General features: G+C 49.5%; 1 pseudogene; it reads right to left on the bottom strand.

Moving 5' to 3' along the window:
* Window positions 1-437: 437 nt before the first annotated feature.
* Window positions 438-2088, bottom strand: LOC123120856 (probable kinase CHARK; annotated as a pseudogene).
* Window positions 2089-9897: the final 7809 nt, after the last annotated feature.

Here is a 9897-nt window from a genome sequence, read left to right as displayed (position 1 = left end):
AAGGAACTCTCAACGATGGCTAGTTTTTTTCCAACTAGAGTTTTCCTACCGTCTTCAAACGTCCATACAAGTGACCATGTATGGCCCAGCCAAAAAATCGAGTCCGGAGGGTACACGCTAGCAGGGACACAACGAGCGGGATATTCGACCGAAAAATAGAGGAGAAGGGCCCCGCAAAAAAGAATATAGGAGAAGGGACCAAGTGTTATACTTAGTGTTGGCACCTCTCTGTAAATTTCAACAACTCCTGATTAGAAGGCTGCACACTCTAAAAAACAAGCTATGCTGCACGAACAGATATAAAATTCAGATGGCAAGGCTCACAAAATAAAATAAAATGGAAGGGAGAATGTGAACACGAAAGATGTCAACTACTAAGCATAGCCAATTACAAATCGTCCGGTTGGTTTGCTTCTCTCCAGTTATGGGAGGTCACATGAAAATCAGCTGTTAGGAGCTCCTGTTTGGTAGATTAAAAATCATTCGATGACTGAATCTTACAGATACAAACAGCCGTGGGTGCATGCACCGATACATGTACTATTCTTCTGGAAAGAGAAAAGTTGAATACTCGACAGTAAGGTACTCGGTTTGAATGCACATAACCAGAGTTTGAGTTTTCAGATAACGCGTCGTCACCGTAAGCCCGTCTCTCCAAGGAGAGGATGTCCCCGGAGGAACCACGCATCGCTCCACCGAGCACCGGCAACTCTGTGTCTTGCAATCGCAGGACGTCCATATATAGCCTCGGTAACGGACGGCCGCTGCACGGGGTCGTGGTGGGCGCACCAGAGCCCCGTCACGAGCAGACACTCCATCTGCGGCCTGTCAAACTCGCCGCCCAGCCTCTGGTCGGCCGCGTCGAGGACCCGGCTCTGGCGGTACATGCGGCGGACTGACGCCATTAGGGTCCCCGAGGTTGGCCGCCGGCCACAGCCGATCTCGAGAAGCACCACGCCGAAGCTGCACACCTCTGGCCGTTGACGAGCTCTGGGTCAATGTACCCGACGGTGCCTGCGACGACTTGTGTCGTCCGTGGCTCGGCGCCATGGTCGACGAGCCTTGCTAGCCCCAAGTCGCCGAGCTTAGCGTTGCCCGACGCGTCGAGCATCACGTTCGCGGGTTTTATGTCCCCGTGCACGATGCACCGGTCGCACTCCGTGTGGAGGTACCGCAAGGCAGAGCCCAGTCCCAGCGCGATCTCGTACCTGCAAAGTTGTGGATGTTAATCTCACATTTCATCAGGTTTTAAAGTTTGTATCCAGTGCAACAGAATCGGTTATAGTACCTCTCTGGCCAAGTTAAGTGCTTGTCAGCGTCGTAGAGGTGCGTGTCGAGGCTGCCGCCGGGCATGAGCTCGTAGACGAGCGCTAGCCGCCGTCCTCTCCGCCTTCTCCGGCCACCGCACCACCAGCCGACGAGCTGGACAATGTTGCGGTGCCTGAGCTGGCTCAGGACGGTGACCTCCGCCTGGAACTCCTTGAGACCCTGCACTGACCTCTCCTCAGAGACAGCAACTGAGAGCGTCTTGATTGCCACATGAAGGTCCTGGTCACTAAGGTAGCCTCTGTAAACCTGACCGAACCCCCCTCTCCCGATCTTCTTCTCCTCTGCAAAGTTGCAAGTCGCGGCGGCAAGTTGGCCGTAGCGGAACTGCCTAGGCCCCAGTCCTCGCTGGAGTTCAGGTTCGGTTATGATAGCCGACATGCTCTGCTGCCGCGTTCTCTTGCTACGGATGCAGCAGAGCACGAGCCCTGTTATGGCGCAGATCAACCCTAACAAAGCAGAAGCTGCCATGGCTGCTAGCTCGAGCCACGACGATGACCGCGATGCGACCTTCCCGTGGCCGCGGATTACAACGTGCTGCAGTGCCTTGGCCGCTCTCCCAGTCACACCCTGGCCATGTGTAGTACCGGGCAACAATTTTCGTGTCCTCGGTTCATACGGAACACGAACAACCTCGGCTACTGAGAGATCTAAGGAGATTAAGTTGATAAGTTCCACTCCCGTAAAGAGGCCGAGCTGCGGCGGGATGGTTCCTGCAAGCTTGTTGTTGGAGAAGGAGATGTTCCGCCCATAGGGTATCATGCCAGTGAAACACGGCGAGTTTGGTTCGGTGATACTAATTTGGAAGGAGAAATTGGAGGTGAAGCTTGCCCCATCTCGGCCGTAGGGTAATCCTACAGCAAGGAGGTGATGGATGCACGCGCTTCCCTGCTACCCGCGCTAGTGGACTTACTTTGTGGTGCGGCGAGTCAGGAGCATGAAACATGCATGCATGGTGCGGGAAACGTCATTTCAAGAATGCTGCTGGTACAGTTCCCAACAAATCCGTCTTAATTAGGCTTTGAGCATCACCGGTAGATTTCGTTAAAATGGAACCATGCAGGTACAACAGCATCTGAATTCATGCGTTAAGATAGAAGTAGACACAATGCCAGAGAAAGACACTAACCATACGAGCGACGATCCAAAATTAGAAATAAAGGCTTTAAACAACCTAAGGATCACTGACCAGCAGCATGTAAGGTCAGCATAACTCGGGTTCAATCCGAGACCATCCAAACAATAATTCCAGATTCTTAGTGATTCTTAGAGCATCTACAGCCGGACCTCCCAAACCCGCCATATCCGCCCGGACGGGCTGCCCGGTCACTGACTAGTCACGATTTTTTGATCCAGATGGGTGCCCTCAAACGCCCGGGCTGACCGGCACCCCCCATATCCAGCCCAAATATGAGATGGATATGGGGGCGCACGGGCACGCCCGCCATGTCGGACCCGACAGCCCGACCCCACCCCAAATTGCGCCAAATCCACCCCCAAAACCACCGGATCCATTTGCTATCTCCTTTTTTCTTCCTCCTCCGCGCCGTCCATCTCGCGCTCCGCCGCCGCTCCCAGGCTCTCCGCCGCCAGCTTCGGAAGAGTCCTCCCGTCCTTGCCGTGTGGGACGTCGTCGTCGGCCCGGACGGCACCTTGGTACGTCCGGCAATTCTTCGGCTCCGCCTTGCGCTTGATGTGTTCGACACATTGTCCGGCCAGATTTTTTGTTATTTTGTTAGGTAAAACTATGGATTCCGATGCTTCCTCGAACGAGGAGTATGGACCGATGGAGCTTGACCAAATGATTCAAGATGAGTTCTTCGATTTGTCGGATTTGGAGGAATAAGTGGACATGATCATGCTCGTGAGCATGCAAGAGGAAATGAAGCGGCAAGTGGAGCATATTCTCAACTTCAAGGGCTCAATCAAATGGAGAAGAGTGATCAACCGGGACAGGGTGTCCAAAGCAAAGCTACCGCACAATGACTACTTTGCTCCCAAACCTGCTTTCCCGGATGATCCATGGTTTCGTCGCCGTTTTCATATTATTTGTCGGATTTGGAGGAATAAGTGGGCATGATCATGCTCATGAGCATGCAAGAGGAAATGGAGCGGCAAGTGGAGCATATTCTCAACTTCAAGGGCTCAATCAAAGGGAGAAGAGTGATCAACCGGGACAGGGTGTCCAAAGCAAAGCTACTGCACAATGACTACTTTGCTCCCAAACCTGCTTTCCCGGATGATCCATGGTTTCGTCGCCGTTTTTGCATACATAAACCATTGTTTTTGCGCATTATGGAGGGAGTGGAGGCACACGACGAGTACTTCAAGCTCAAAAGGGATTGCCGCGGCCACTCGGCCAAGCAGAAGTGCACGGCTGCCCCGAGGATGCTTGCACTTGGTACTGCTGCAGACGCCGTTGGTGAGATGGTTAGGATGGGGGAGAGCACGTGCCTGAAGACTACTGTCAAGTTTGTCCGCGCCGTGGTGGAGGTGTTTGGACCTGAGTATCTCAGAGAACCAAATGCGAAGGGCACGGAGAAGTTGTTGGCTATTTGAGAGGCAAGGGGGTTTCCATGCTCGGATAAATTGGTTGCATGCATTAGCAATGGAAGAACTGCCCAAAGGTCTGCGGGGAATGTATCAAGGTCATACAAGAGAGGCCACCATCATACTAGAAGTGGTGGTATTGTTGGAAATATGCCCTAGAGGCAATAATAAATGGTTATTATTATATTTCTGTGTTCATGATAATAGTCTATTATTCATGCTATAATTGTATTGTCCGAAAATCGTAATACATGTGTGAATACATAGACCACAACCTGTCCCTAGTAAGCCTCTAGTTGACTAGCTCGTTGATCAACAGATAGTCATGGTTTCCTGACTATGGACATAGGATGTCATTGATAACGGGATCACATCATTAGGAGAATGATGTGATGGACAAGACCCAACTTAAGCATAGCATAAAAGATCGTGTAGTTTCGTTTGCTAGAGCTTTTCCAATGTCAAGTATCTTTTCCTTAGACCATGAGATCGTGCAACTCCCGGATTCCGTAGGAGTGCTTTGGGTATGCCAAACGTCACAACGTAACTGGGTGACTATAAAGGTGCATTACGGGTATCTCCGAAAGTGTCTGTTGGGTTGGCACGGATCGAGACTGGGATTTGTCACTCCGTGTAAACGGAGAGGTATCTCTGGGCCCACTCGGTAATGCATCATCATAATGAGCTCAATGTGACTAAGGCGTTAGTCACGGGATCATGCATTGCGGTACGAGTAAAGAGACTTGCCGGTAACGAGATTGAACTAGGTATTGGGATACCGACGATCGAATCTCGGGCAAGTAACATACCGATTGACAAAGGGAATTGCATACGGATTGATTGAATCCTCGGCACCGTGGTTCACCCGATGATATCATCGTGGAACATGTGGGAGCCAACATGGGTATCCAGATCCCGCTGTTGGTTATTGACCGGAGAGGCGTCTCGATCATGTCTGCATGTCTCCCGAACCCGTAGGGTCTACACACTTAAGGTCCGGTGACGCTAGGGTTGTAGAGATATATGTATGCGGAAACCCGAAAGTTGTTCGGAGTCCCGGATGAGATCCCGGACGTCACGAGAGGTTCCGGAATGGTCCGGAGGTGAAGAATTATATATAGGAAGTCCAGTTTTGGCCACCGGGAAAGTTTCGGGGTTTATCGGTATTGTACCGGGACCACCGGAAGGGTCCCGGGGGTCCACCGGGTGGGGCCACCTGTCCCGGAGGGCCCCGTGGGCTGAAAGTGGAAGGGAACCAGCCCCTAGTGGGCTGGGGCGCCTCCTTGGGCCTCCCCCCCATGCGCCTAGGGTTGGGAACCCTAGGGGGGGGGGAGTTCCCCCTTGCCTTGGGGGGCAAGGCAACCCCTTCCCCCCCTTGGCCGCCGCCCCCCCAACCCTAGATGGGTTTTGGCCGGCTCCCCCCTCCCAAGGGGTCCTATAAATAGTGGGGGGGAGGGAGGGCAGAAAACCTACAGCCTTTGGCGCCTCCCTCCTCCCCTACAACACCTCTCTCTCTCGCGCAGAAGCTCGGCGAAGCCCTGCCGAAGAGCCGCTACATCCACCACCACGCCGTCGTGCTGTTGGATCTCCATCAACCTCTCCTTCCCCCTTGCTGGATCAAGAAAGGAGGAGACGTCGCTGCACCGTACGTGTGTTGAACGCGGAGGTGCCGTACGTTCGGCACTCGGCCATCGGTGATTTGGATCACGGCGAGTACGACTGCGTCATCCACGTTCATTGGAACGCTTCCGCTCGCGATCCACAACGGTATGTAGATGCACTCCCTTCCCCTCGTTGCTAGTAGACTCCATAGATGCATCTTGGTGAGCGTAGAAATTTTTTAAAATTATGCTACGATTACCAACAGGTATCACATGATTTATGGATTTGGCATGCTTTCTTTGGAATGCCGGTTCTCACAACGACATCAACGTGCTTCAACGATCACCGGTGTTCAGGAGGCTTTGCAACTACACCGTCAACGACCGAAACTACAACATGGGGTACTATTTTGGCGATGGTATGTATCCTTAGTGGGTGGCGTTTGTGAAGACCATATCCGAGACGCGTGGCAATAAATAGAGCCACTTTGCAACAATGCAGGAAGTGGCTAGGAAGGACGTGGAGAGGGCACTTGGTGTGCTTCAGGCTCGTTGGGGTATTATGCAGAGCGCTGCAATGCTGTGGTAATCAGAAATTTTGTGGTAGCTGATAACATGTCGTGTTATTCTGCAAAATATGATTGTCGAGGATGAGGGTGATGGTGTAGCGCAAACCCATGATTTCAAAGCACCTGAAGAATAAGTTGAAATCCCGGAAGATCAAGATGCGGCTCAGCTTATGAACTTTCTGCAGATGCATCAGAATCTTCGAGATCAGCAGGTGCACACACAACTACTCAATATCTTGTGGAGCACATGTGGATCGACAATGGCAACCAAGGAGGCAATGCTTGAGTTCGGCACTTCAAATAAATTTCATGTAAATGCTATCTATGCTTGATACCAACAATTGCTATTTACGTGCGACATTGTGTTGCATGATCGACCTGCATGTATTTGCATGGATTTGAGAGTCCGGGTTTGAGATATGTGGATCCCCGGAAGGAAATATGAGGGCCCGTCCGGATGCGTCTGCGTGCATGCCCGGTCGCGTCCGCGAGGGTTTGAGGGATTTGATTTGCCAAGTCCGGCTGTAGATGGTGTTAGGTCCATCACTCAAGGAGTCCATGCACCTACTAACAAGCAGCATCTAATCACAAAACTCAGCGAACTCGACCTAAGGACCAGAGAGACTAGACGGACTGCAATCCTTTTAGGTTTACGGGCAAGGGTTAGTGGCGAACCATGAATGACTGGAATTTTTCTATGACACGGGGCGTTGCTCCCTCTCTTTCTGTAAGACCTTGCAAACGCAGGAGGCTGCGGGGGTAACGACTGTTTCGTACGATAGAAGAGTCCCACAGCAACTTGTTGGGCCTCGTATCTTCAAAAACCTACTATCAATTTGACAGTAGAACTCGAAACCTGACAAGTATTCCCTATAAATAACATAAGAGAGTTTAGATCACTACTTTAATGATCTAAATGTTTTTATATTTTTTTACGGAGAAAGTAGTTGTTAGACTCTTCCATAAGAAATTGGGTGTGAGGCCTGCCGCATCTCGCGCGTGGGGTTCCCCTACAGCAAGGAGGTGATGGATGCAGCCTCCGCCCTCCGGGAGGAAGACGTGGATTGCGCTGGAGTGGGAGAATCCGAGGCACTATGGCAGCGGAAGGGGTATGGAGAGGGAGAGTACGAGCAGACGTATGGTGAAAGATGGATGGCATGGAACCGACCAAGTAGATGATTGCTCTTCTTCTCGGCATCATATCTATCACTGGTTAACCAATTGGTGAGTCCATGAGATCAAACACGAGACTTGAGACTTGCACTTGAGAGATTAGTGAGAGCCTACTATTAGGATTATAAAGCCCAGGCCGAGTATACGTGTTACATTAGGCCAAGCTCAACCCTACAGTGTTAGGTTGATCTCTCTCCCGTTCGAGCCCAACGGGTCGAACGGGAACTTGCATCGCGCCCTGATCGGAGGCGCCCAATCAAACCATGGTCGGTGGGCCCCTGTGACCCACGCTATATAAACAGAGGTGGGGCCGGGGCACGACTTACGAGGTTGATCGTTGCCACAAACCCCACTGACAATCCCTTCCGATCTAGGGTTAGCGCGGCGCTCACGGGAAGCTCCGCCACCGCCGCCATCCACTCTCTGCCATCACCGGACACTACTTCACCATGGCTGGCTCTGGCACCGGGAGTTCCTGCTCATCTGGTCAAGGAGAAGGTAATACCACAGTAATCCACCACGAATCCCTAAACCTACCTGATCCATTGAGTAAACATACAGGTCTACTACTACAATATTACGAAGAAGACTCCTTGCAGTAACATCTTTTGTTTCGTACATGACGTGTCTGCACCGCTTGTGGGACTCGTGCGGACACCATTTGGCAACCAAAGCCCTTCTCGCGTCGTGCACGTGCACAGTAGCATGGCATGGTACGTACGTACGTACTCGGTTGGAGCAGACGCGCTTGCCTGCTACGCGAGGCAAGGTGAGTCGGGAGCATTGAAAAGTGGCGTTGGAAATGTCCTTTGAAGAATGATTGCATTTCTAGCTGGCCTCTTGGAGGGGGGCTTTTGAGGACTTTGGTCTGGCCATTGTTTGTTTTCCCTAGTTTTCTCTCTTGCTCCCTGTACCTATCAGGTTCTTATTTCTCTCCTTGTTTGTATTGGCCATCTTCTATAATGCATGCAAAGGCAGGCAGAGCTTCATGCAGAGGATTTGGATGGAAGAAAGTACGATTGCAAGTAGTATCCATGCTTCCTTGCTTCATGCAGAGGATTTGGATCACAAACAATGCTCAGAACGAAGGAGTTGGAGGTAGAGGTGGCAGAGGAAGTGAAAGGAGTTGCACATTTTTTTTCTTATCCGAAAAGTGAGTACCCCAACTTCTCCATTAAGGGACGTGCACATCCATTTTATCAAAAGTAAACAAGTTCAACTCAACGAGTACCACAAAATATGAACACGATAGGTCAGGCTCGGGATTACATAACTTATACGCAATAATCTGTCGGAGATGCTAAAAATCAGTCGACTGAGACTTCGACAGTCTGGCCGTTCGATGTTTGTCGCTTCAAGATTCACGTAATATAGTGTCTTGTATCAATTCGGCCTGTTAAGACGTGACCAGCCCACTTTCTTTTTGTTTTTTTGCCGCGAAAGGCTACGCACGGCTGGCCAACGGCTGGATGGTCTTTTCCGTTCTTTTGCTTTTGTCTACAACAAGCAGGAAACTTGCTAGGGCAGCCCACTCTCCTATATACCTGTACTTTCTTTTTTCTTTTTTGTTTCCATTTTCTGTTTTAGTGTATATACTCATCAATTTATTTGTTAAAATGGTTTACTTGTAATTTCTTTTTATCTTTTGGCAATACGGAACATCTAAATTTTGTAGAATAGACTTTTTTTTGCATGCATGAAGGATTTTACGCTGCTTGTTGATGCCTTTTGTACATGGATTTTTTGTTTATTTGTATGTTGCCTGTTCTTTTTTGTACATGGATTTTTTGTTTATTTGTATGTTGCTTGTTCTTTTTTGTAATTTTTTTTTGTTTCATTCATGTATTACCCAGGAATATACTTTCGTAATGTTGATATGCCCTATTTTTCCTACGTCAGGTTGACAGAAAAATTGTTGCCTTTTCTTTTTATTTGTCACAAAAACTCTTGTTCCCCTTACGTACAACTAGAATTATCGGAATCCATGCAACTACGAGGGTGCAACACGTATGCAATTGCATGCATCCAAAACTACGTGCAACTCAAGGGGTAAAACGCGTCCGCAACTGTGACGAGACTTGTGTGGCGATGAGATCGAAACACGCATAATATGGGGTATTTTTTTATTTAACTTTATTTTATTTTATAGTTTTTGTACTTTCTTTTTCCCATCCACATGGAAGTCGACATCTAGTGGGATATTCAATTTTCTTTTGTTTTTCATGCAATTTGCCCCGTCGATGAGGTGTTTCTTTCTTTCTTTTTATTGCTCTTTTCAAACCTTTTTCTTGCTACCTTTTTTATTTTTCATTTTTTATTAAATAACCGTTTCATTTTTGAAAATTGGAAATGTTGCCATCTGGTTGCACAATCGTCCCCGACTGCAGCTACATGTCTTCAACATGATCGTAACTTAGTGGTGTTTTTGTTGGGGTGGAGTAGCTAGCAAGGGTCACCCCTAGGTACAGCTGCACATCATCAACGCGATTGCAACTCTTTGGTGTTTTATCAGAAGATGTGGTAGTTGCATGTCTATCACTAGGCACACAACTCCAAGTGCCCGCCAACTACAACCCTATGATGTTTCATCGGGAGGACAGTTGCTTGCTTGGAACTAGCATGCAATTGCAAGTGTCTTGTCCTGACTGCAACTGCAAGTCTTCAACTCAATTGCAACT

Source organism: Triticum aestivum, chromosome 5D (genome assembly GCF_018294505.1).
Source record: "Triticum aestivum cultivar Chinese Spring chromosome 5D, IWGSC CS RefSeq v2.1, whole genome shotgun sequence".
NCBI lineage: Eukaryota > Viridiplantae > Streptophyta > Magnoliopsida > Poales > Poaceae > Triticum > Triticum aestivum.
This window is presented reverse-complemented; position numbering and strand designations above follow the sequence as displayed.